Source organism: Panicum hallii, chromosome 8 (genome assembly GCF_002211085.1).
Source record: "Panicum hallii strain FIL2 chromosome 8, PHallii_v3.1, whole genome shotgun sequence".
Lineage (NCBI taxonomy): Eukaryota > Viridiplantae > Streptophyta > Magnoliopsida > Poales > Poaceae > Panicum > Panicum hallii.
Genome location: NC_038049.1, coordinates 6800381 through 6809990, shown reverse-complemented (window position 1 = coordinate 6809990; position 9610 = coordinate 6800381).

The window sequence follows — 9610 nt, the reverse complement described above, 5'->3', positions numbered from 1 at the left end:
CTGGATCCAAGCCCTCTGCACGTAGAGGAGTGTTTGATGTACCTCCGGATCATGGCTGCGTTCGAGGATGGCCGTTACCCTGGCGATGTTGGCCACTGGAGTCCTGAAACCCCGCTCGCTTACGGCAGCAAACTCAGGGTCGAGCTCGTAATGCATAGATAGCCTTCGCTCGTTAGCCCTCCTCCGCTGGATTGTGCGGGCCCTGTTCCTGGCCCTCCGCGCCTCGCGATCGGTGTCGTTCTCGTTACCGGCGTTGGCCGTGATCTCATCTTCGGAGATCGCTTCAAAGTTGTCGATGGGAAAGTCCCCACCGTCCTCGCCTTCTTCGGCCATCAGCACCTGGCGGGCGGAAAGGTCATGAGAGCTTTCGTCGACTAGTTCAGTCGACTCCTTCGCCGCGGTGGCCAATGGCCTGCCCTCCTGGAAGGGCAATGGCTCGAGGTGAGCCACAAGGCGACCGTCTGCCTCGGGTAGATTGGAGAACGTCATGCCCCTCCAATGCACAATGCGCCCCTTCGGCAAGGAGGTGATTACCAAATCACCGGGACCAGAACAACCCGAAGCCCCCCAACGTGCGGTGGCTTCAGGATTTCCGTCCTGGAGCAGCAAGTCCAGATCCTTCTCTAACATGGAGAGGGATCCAGATATGTTGGCCTCCTGAAGATCAGTGGCCAATTTGCATGGACCGATTTGAGTTTGACCATGCAGATCCCTAGATTGGAACAAATCCAAACCAGGGGAAGCTGCCACAACACCAGAAGAAGTCGAACTTGGAGCAGATTTCACCTCGACATGTGCTACAGAAGTATGGAGCGGCAAGTTGTCGAGTTCGTCGACGAACTTGTCGAGGCCGTTGCGGGGATCCGCAGCGAAGGTTTTTGGCGTCATGTCGACGAGGAATCGCTGAAAGTTGCCCGCACCATTTGCGATGCAAACCCACGAGCCAAAAACGAATGTCGTGCCCTGAGAGGGAACTGACTTGATGAAGTTGAAAGATGCCATCGAGCTCGCCGGTGGATCTTCGACGCGCCCCCCTACCTGGCGCGCCAGCTGTCGGTGTTTAACCGGCTGCTCATCGAGGGATATACCCAAGGTGGTAAGTTTTGGGTGAGGAGACGCCGAGATCAGGAACTCGAAGGTGCAAGGAACACAAGACTTAGACAGGTTCGGGCCGCACGGAGCGTAACACCCTACGTCCTGTATGGTTTGTATTGCCTTTGGTGTAGAATGACCTAATGATGTTCTATTTTGAGAGGGGTCCCTGACCTCCCTTATATATCCGAGAGGTCAGAGTTACAAAGATGCTAACCAACCTCCGTCAAGGGATCATACCAGAGCATATCTCGAGTAGATCCTCTCCGTGTTGGTTAGCTCTATCTCCTATTTAAACGGGATAAACAAGAGATAAAGGAAATGAATAAGAGATAAGACGGGCTTAATCTCTGTAACACCCTAAATTTTGCAAGTACAAAAATAAATTAAATAACATGGTAGGTTAAAGGGTTACAAGATTTTGATAAACAATTTTCTTAAAGTATAAAAATAAATGTAAGGGAAAGTATATGATATGTGCATTCATGCTCTTTGCATCGTTTCCTTGGTTGTAGTTCATTTGGATTTAAGTCAGTCAGTGCAGCGCTCCAACTTTCAGCAGAATCGCCAGGGCACCCCCACGGGCACACCGATGAGAAACAATGCCACTGCTCCCGCCGGTGGTAATACTTGCTACAGATGTGGTGAAGCAGGACACTATGCAAACCGTTGTCCCAAGGGAAATGGCCAGAACACTCCAGGCTAGTTTAACAACAGCGGACAGAGGCAGACACCGCAGCAGCAGCAACAGCCCTGAGACAACATGCAGACGCCCCAGAGCAACAAGGGTCAGCAAAACTACGTCCACGGGCGTGTGAATCATGTCGCTGTGGAGACCGCTCAGGAAGCTCAGGACATTGTGTTCAGTATGTTCCTAGTCAACTCTGCCCCTGCATCAGTTTTGTTTGATTCCGGCGCATCGCATTCTTTTATTTCCGCTCAGTTTGTTGCAAAACATGGCATTCCCGTGCATTCTATGTCAAACCACATGCTAGTTAGTTCACCTGGGGGAAATATGAGGGCCATGTATCAGTGTCTTGGAGTCAATTTCAAGATTGTGGGCAGAGAGTTCCGTGCAAACTTTGTGGTGCTGGATTCCAACGGAATCGATGTCATACTCGGAATGGGATGGCTGAGCAAAGTTGATGCAGTAATTCAGTGTGCCAAAAGGTCAGTACTCTCACTAGTCCAGAAGGTGAAAGATTCGAGTTTGTTGCAACGCTTCCGTCGGCAGCAGATTGTGCAGTGAATCAGTTAAAGGCAAGTTCGATGGAGGATATCAGAGTTGTCAGCGAGTACCCGGATGTCTTCCCGGATGAGTTGCCAGGTATGCCACCCGAACGTGACATTGAATTTATTATAGATCTTTTACCTGACACTGCACCTATTGCTAAGAGGCCATATAGAATGTCAGTTGGTGAATTAGAGGAACTTAAGAAACAACTGAAAGAATTGCTAGGTAAGGGGTACATTCGTCCTAGTTCATCACCTTGGGGAGCACCCGTGATATTCGTTGAAAAGAAAGATGGTACACAGCGGATGTGTGTTGACTACAGGGCCTTGAATGAGGTAACTATCAAGAACAAGTATCCATTGCCGCGTATAGAAGACTTGTTTGATCAGTTGAAGGGAGCCAAGGTATTCTCAAAGATTGATTTGAGGTCAGGTTATCATCAGCTGAGGATACGGCCTTCAGATATTGCCAAGACAGCATTCACTACCAGATATGGATTATATGAATATACGGTGATGTCGTTCGGGTTGACTAATGCTCCGGCTTACTTTATGTACCTGATGAATAAAGTGTTCATGGAGTATCTCGACAAGTTTGTGGTGGTATTCATTAATGATATTCTGGTATACTCCAAGTATGAGGAGGAACATGAGGAGCACTTGAGACTCGTTTTGCAGAAGCTCAGGGATAATCAGTTGTATGCTAAGCTCAGCAAGTGTGAATTTTGGTTGAATGACGTCTCATTCCTGGGTCATGTCATCACAGACGGAGGTATTGCAGTGGATCCAGGGAAAGTAAAAGATGTGTTGAAATGGGAGCCACCCACGATAGTTTCGGAAATCCGGAGTTTCCTAGGACTTGCGGGATACTACAGGAGATTTATTGAAGGTTTCTCTAAGATAGTGAAACCCCTTACATCACTTCTAGAGAAGGACAAGAAATTTATATGGTCAGCGGCATGTCAGGACAGTTTCGAGGAGCTGAAAAAGAGGCTGACAACTGCACCATTGTTGGCTATGCCCGATATTTACAAAAGTTTCGATATCTACTGTGACGCATCTAAGCAGGGTGTTGGTTGTGTATTGATGCAAGAGGGACACGTGATTGCATATGCGTCCCGTCAATTGAGGAAGCATGAACAGAACTACCCCACGCACGATCTGGAGTTGGCAGCAGTGGTACATGCTCTAAAAATTTGGAGGCACTACTTATTGGGTCACCGATGCCAGATATACACCGATCATAAGAGTTTGAAGTACATTTTCACTCAGAATGACCTCAATTTAAGGCAGCGAAGGTGGTTAGAGCTTATCAAGGATTATGATCTGGAGATACATTACTACCCAAGGAAGGCAAATGTGGTTGCGGATGCCTTGAGTCGCAAGAGCTATGTGAACGCGACGATGATTAGTCAGATGCCTCGGGAATTGTATAAGGAATTTGAACGACTCAACCTGGGGTTCATCGCTCATACGGAAGGAATCACTATAGAGGTGGAGCCGACCCTCGACCAAGACATACGAAAGGGTCAGCTTGAGGACCCTAAGATTCAGGAGATAAAGGAAACGATAGAAGCAGGCAAGGCACCAGATTTTACTGAAGATGAACAGGGAACAGTATGGTTCAGAAAGAGGATATGTGTGCCAAATGTGGACCACCTCCGAGAGAAAATTTTGCAGGAAGCCCATGACTCGGCTTATTCTATCCATCCTGGCAGTACTAAAATGTATCAGGATTTGAAGGAAAGGTATTGGTGGTATGGCATGAAACGTGACGTTGCAGCTCACGTGGCATTGTGTGACGTGTGTCAGAGAGTTAAGGCAGAACATCAGAGACCCGCCGGCTTGTTACAGCCCTTGAAGGTGCCGGAGTGGAAATGGGAAGAAATCGGTATGGATTTCATTGTGGGGTTGCCACGTACTCGAGATGGTTACGACTTGATATGGGTTATAGTGGATCAACTGACCAAGGTGGCTCACTTTATACCGGTGAAGACTACATACACAGGTGCACGATTGGCAAAGTTGTACATCTCGCGAATTGTGTGCTTGCACGGGGTACCTAAGAAAATAGTATCAGACAGAGGTACTCAGTTCACGCCTCGATTCTGGCAAAAATTGCATGAGTCAATGGATACGAAGTTGAACTTCAGCTCCGCTTATCATCCGCAGACTGATGGACAGACCAAAAGGACGAACCAGGTGTTAGAGGATATGCTCAGAGCTTGTGCATTGAAACATGGAGGCAGTTGGGATAAGAGTTTGCCGTTTGCAGAGTTCTCTTATAACAACAGTTATCAGGCCAGTCTAAAGATGGCACCATTCGAGACACTGTATGGCAGGAAGTGCAGGACTCCGCTGTATTGGAGTGAGATAGGTGAAAGTCAGTTGTTCGGGCCTGAGATCATTAAAGAAGCTGAAAGGCAGGTACAGGTTGTTCGTGAGAACCTGAAGGTGGCTCAGTCGAGGCAAAAAAGCTATGCAGATACTCGACGACGAGAGTTGACCTTCGAGGAAGGTGACTACGTATATCTGAAGGTGTCACCTATCAGAGGTTTGCGCAGATTCAAAGTCAAGGGGAAATTGTCGCCTCGTTACACTGGTCCGTTCAAGATTCTAGAACGGAAAGGCGAGGTGGCCTATCAACTAGAGTTACCTGCACGGTTGTTAGATGTACATAATGTGTTTCATATCTCTCAATTGAAGAAATGTTTGAGGGTACCCGAGGAGCAGCTACCACTAGAGGAACTGGATGTGCAGGAGGACTTGACTTATGAGGAGCACCCGACCAAAATACTGGATACAGCAGAGAGAATTACCCGGAGTAAGAGAATTCGGATGTGCAAGGTTCAGTGGAGTCACCATTCAGAGGATGAGGCTACCTGGGAACGAGAGGATGAGTTACAGGCAGAATTTCCCCAGCTCTTTGCTAGCCCAGCCGAATCTCGAGGATGAGATTCCTTTTAAGGGGGGGTAGGTTTGTAACACCCTAAATTTTGCAAGTACAAAAATAAATTGAATAACATGGTAGGTTAAAGGGTTACAAGATTTTGATAAACAATTTTCTTAAAGTATAAAAATAAATGTAAGGGAAAGTATATGATATGTGCATTCATGCTCTTTGCATCGTTTCCTTGGTTGTAGTTCATTTGGATTTAAGTCTTAAATTCAATTTCCATGTTCAAATTCAAAAGTATTTGCTCTTTCTTTCTTTTTCCCTCCCTCTCTTTTCTCCACTTTGGGCCCAGCCCAGCCGGCTCTCTTCTCCTTCTCTCCCTTCCTCCTTTTTTTTCCCCTGGCAGCCCGGCCCAGTCCCCCGCGCGTGGCTCCCTTTTCTTCCTCTCCCGAGCGCGCGGCCCACCAGCCTCCCTCGCCCCGGCCCAACCCGCTCTCTCCCCCGCAGCTCCGTTCCTTCCCCGCGCGCGCACGGCCCACTTCCCCGGCCCGATCCGCGCCCCGCTCCTCCCTCGCGCTCTCTCCCTTTCCCTCTCTCTGGCGCTAGCAGGGGGGCCCCACCTGTCGGGGTCTTCCCCTCCCCCGCGCCCGAGCCGGACCCGAGCTCGAGTCCGAGCTCGATCCGCTCCTCCGCGCCGCCTCCGCCTCGGGCCCGCACGCCCAGGCGCCCGGGGCCGCCCCTATTTAAGCGCCGCCAACCCCCCGCCCGCTCTAAACCCTAGCCGCAGCCACCGCCCGCTCTAACCCTAGCCGCCGCCGCCGCTTTGCCGTCCTCCCTTCGGGCCGCCGCTGCACCGCCGCCCCGCCGCCGCTCGCCGTCAATCGACCGCCCCCGGAGCACCACGTGGTGGTGAGGAAGCTTCCCGGCCGCTTTTCCCTCTTCCTCCCGCTCTCCCATGCCCGCGCGACGTTTCCCGACGAGCCGCGCCGCCCCTCGCCGTTGGCCGCCGTCCACAGCCGTCCTCGCCTCTTCCAAGTGCCCCAATTGGAACCCCCGCGTCGCGAGCCAACTCCCCGTCCAACCCGCGCGCGAAACCGAGGCCGGGAGCGCACGATCGCACGTCTCCGGCGAGCCGCCGCCGCCTCCACCTCACCGCCGGCGCCCCGCCGCCGCCAGCGCACCCCCCACCGTCGGATCAAGATCCGACGGCCCGCAGCAGATCTAAACCCAAGTCAAATAAGTTAGATACCGGTCAACCATGCCAGTTTTGCAGTTTAGCCCTTAAGTTTTCCCGAATTCAACCCGTCGTCCTTTCCAGTTCAAAAGTATTCGCGTTTAGGTCCTTTTTCTTCTGTTTAGGCCCTTGAAGTTTTTCAAAATCGAACCCGCCGTCCTATATTCCTCGGTTTAGCGTTCTAACCCCTCAGTCTAGGGTTTAATTATGATCTAGCCCCTGGTTTTTTGTTTTAGGTCCTTTTAGATCCAAATCTTCGCACATAGGCCCCTAAAACCCTGTTTTAGCCCTAACTTCTCCGTTTTAACTCCGATTTCATCGATTCTTGCGCTCACGCGATCCTTACGACTTATACAATGTTTCTAAAATATTATTTTGTTCTGTTTCCATTGATTGGTGTACTGTTCTTATTTTATTTTGTTTGTTTGTTTGTATGTGCTTGTGTGCGACGTTAGACGGTGCACAGCTCGAGGATCCGCAGGGACAAGACTTTGAAGAATTTTCTGAGCAGCAACAGTTTGCTAATGAAAGCAAGTGGTCCTTGATCATGTTTTCGATCCTATTAATATCACAATCACACCTTTACTTTATATGCATGCATGTGTCTAGAATATGCTGGAATCCCAAATTAAGGATATGCCTAGTTTCATTTAAACTTCCTTGTTCAAACCTGGGTTGTTTTTCTTATGTTATAGCTACGCTAGTTGCTTATTAGTAGTTTTTGGATGTTTGGAAAATATGTTACCTCCTGTATCCTTCATGTCCTTTGGTATACTGTTATGGCGATGAATAAGATTATTGAATGAATTGGAACTTGGAGAACCACCCAGGAAAATAGTATAACCACAGTACTATATGGCTCTGGTCTTGGCTAATTAATTAGAAACTTTGTCTTATGATGATCTTACCGAAAGGGCAAGAGGGGTTGCATCGTCGGGGTATTGCTCGGTCCTCTTGAAGGTGTGATATGATCCTGGGTAAGGCGTCCACCTCATTAGGAGGAGTTATGACCGCTTTGACTTGAAACCTTAGCGGATTGTCATAAGTTAGGGAATCTTTGTAAAGGCCTCATAGTGAATCCCTGCCACTCACCTTGGAAGTGTTTAAGGGCCTTGCAAACCCGGGCATAAAGGGAAACACGAGCTGTGGGTAAAGTGTACAACCTCTGCAGAGTGAAAACTGATATATCAGCCGTGCTCACGGTTAAGAGCGGCTTGGACCCTCACATGATAATTGAACTTAAAGATGACTTAAGCTGTTGTTCTTTATTTGATGTTATTGTTTATTTAATCAGTATTTTGTATAAGGGTTGGTATAAACTTAAAACTAGTCAATGCTTGCTAAATAAAACTTGACCAACTAAAATGCTTATCGCAGTCAAACCATGTCAGCTTATCCTTGATTTGGCCTTGCATGTCATATAATTTACTCCACTTGCTGAGTACCAACCATAAGTGTACTCACGCTTGCTTTATTAAAACCAATGCTGCTCAGAACAAGATAACTTTCCGGAGTTTCCCGAAGATATTAGAGAATTCTAGGCGAGTGTCTCCCAGTCAACTGCCTGTGAAGTTGAAGTCCGCTGCTATTTATCGACGTTGATTATTCGGTTAAGATTAAGACTGTCGGTCATGTAATAAAGTACTATTATACTCTTATTCGTTAATGCATTGCCTCGAATATTTGCTTGTGACGTCTACTGTATGTGCGGAACTTGATCCTAGCGCATATATGGGATGCATTCGGTTACCTTTTCTAAACCGGGTGTGACAATCTCTTAGACTACATAATGTGCCCAGCCCGGTGGCCCCGGGTCTGACAAGGTCTTCGACCGTCCTTCATCTTTGGGAACCTCCTCCACAGGCGACTTGAGCTTAGCTCGGGCCTCAGTCGTACCATCCGTCGTTGTTGGGGTCGAACTCCAGATCGGATCCTGCATCGTACCAGGCTATCCCCAAGGAATGGGATAGGTTCACGTCACCATCTGTATGCAAACTTTTTCGTGGTCTATACTATGGATATAACAGAGTTCAAGAGGTAAAGCTGGGGTTTCCCTATGCATGCAATATATACATATAAGATTACACATCTCCTTTCATTCCCGACTCGGGCCCTTCCGGCATCCCGGACTCCCGGTCACACACACCTTCCGAAACCACCAAGTCGATGTGAGGACTCCCTCTCCTCGCATCTCAACTGCCCCCTGGCAGGAAGTTATTCTAGAGGGAGGTAGAAATCATGAGTAACACTAACTAATAAGAGCAACAGAGGAGTAGGGATGTCCATAACCGAGGACGCGGCTATACGTATAGTTTTCACCCTGCAGGGGTTGTACACCTGGACCCACTCGAATTGACACTAGCTGGAGATCAGCCGACTAGTATACGAAACACCGGTCTACTGAAATGGAATTAGGAGCCACGGCACCATTCGGCTTTCCCGGGTCTTGGGCGCATCCTCCCACGGGAGGTCGCCCCGGGACTGTGAAGCCTCCCATGCGTCTCAGGGAACGTGAGGTCAGCACCTCCTTCCCCTGCACCGATACTCGATCCTCCTACCGGCTTGGTACCGCGCCTGCTAACCCCGGACTGGGCCCACCCTCATAATGGGTAAGTGGTGTGCACGCTTAACAGATTCCCACAAGTCATGGTTACTCTCACCCGGTCCTTAACTGCCGAAGCGGGCATCTTCGTCAAAAGTGTATCCACCACGGTGGTCCGCGACTGCACCCTTAACGGGTGCCTCAAACACCTCAAATACGTAACCAAAGCTGTACCCGCCATAGGTACTCCGTAGGGTGTGCCAAGATACACACCCCAAGCCCTCGATCCACGATCGAGTTAGGTTGCCCACTCCCGGCTAAGCCCTAGTCACCAACTCCTGAAGAGTACCACTTCACACACGCCAAGACTATCCACACGTTTCCCACACATACACATTCAAGGATTTACAAGGTATTTCATATAATAAACAAGTAAGATAGGTTGGCAAGGAGCAAGGTACATGAAATGGGCCATGCAGGTTCATCTCGATATAAGTATACATATAGCAATAACACATCTACAAGCAATGCCTAATAGGAATTCAAATCGTAGATGGGCGTGAACCAGGCGTCTCTTCGAAGTCCTCCTAGGCCTCCGGGTAGTCCTGGCCGT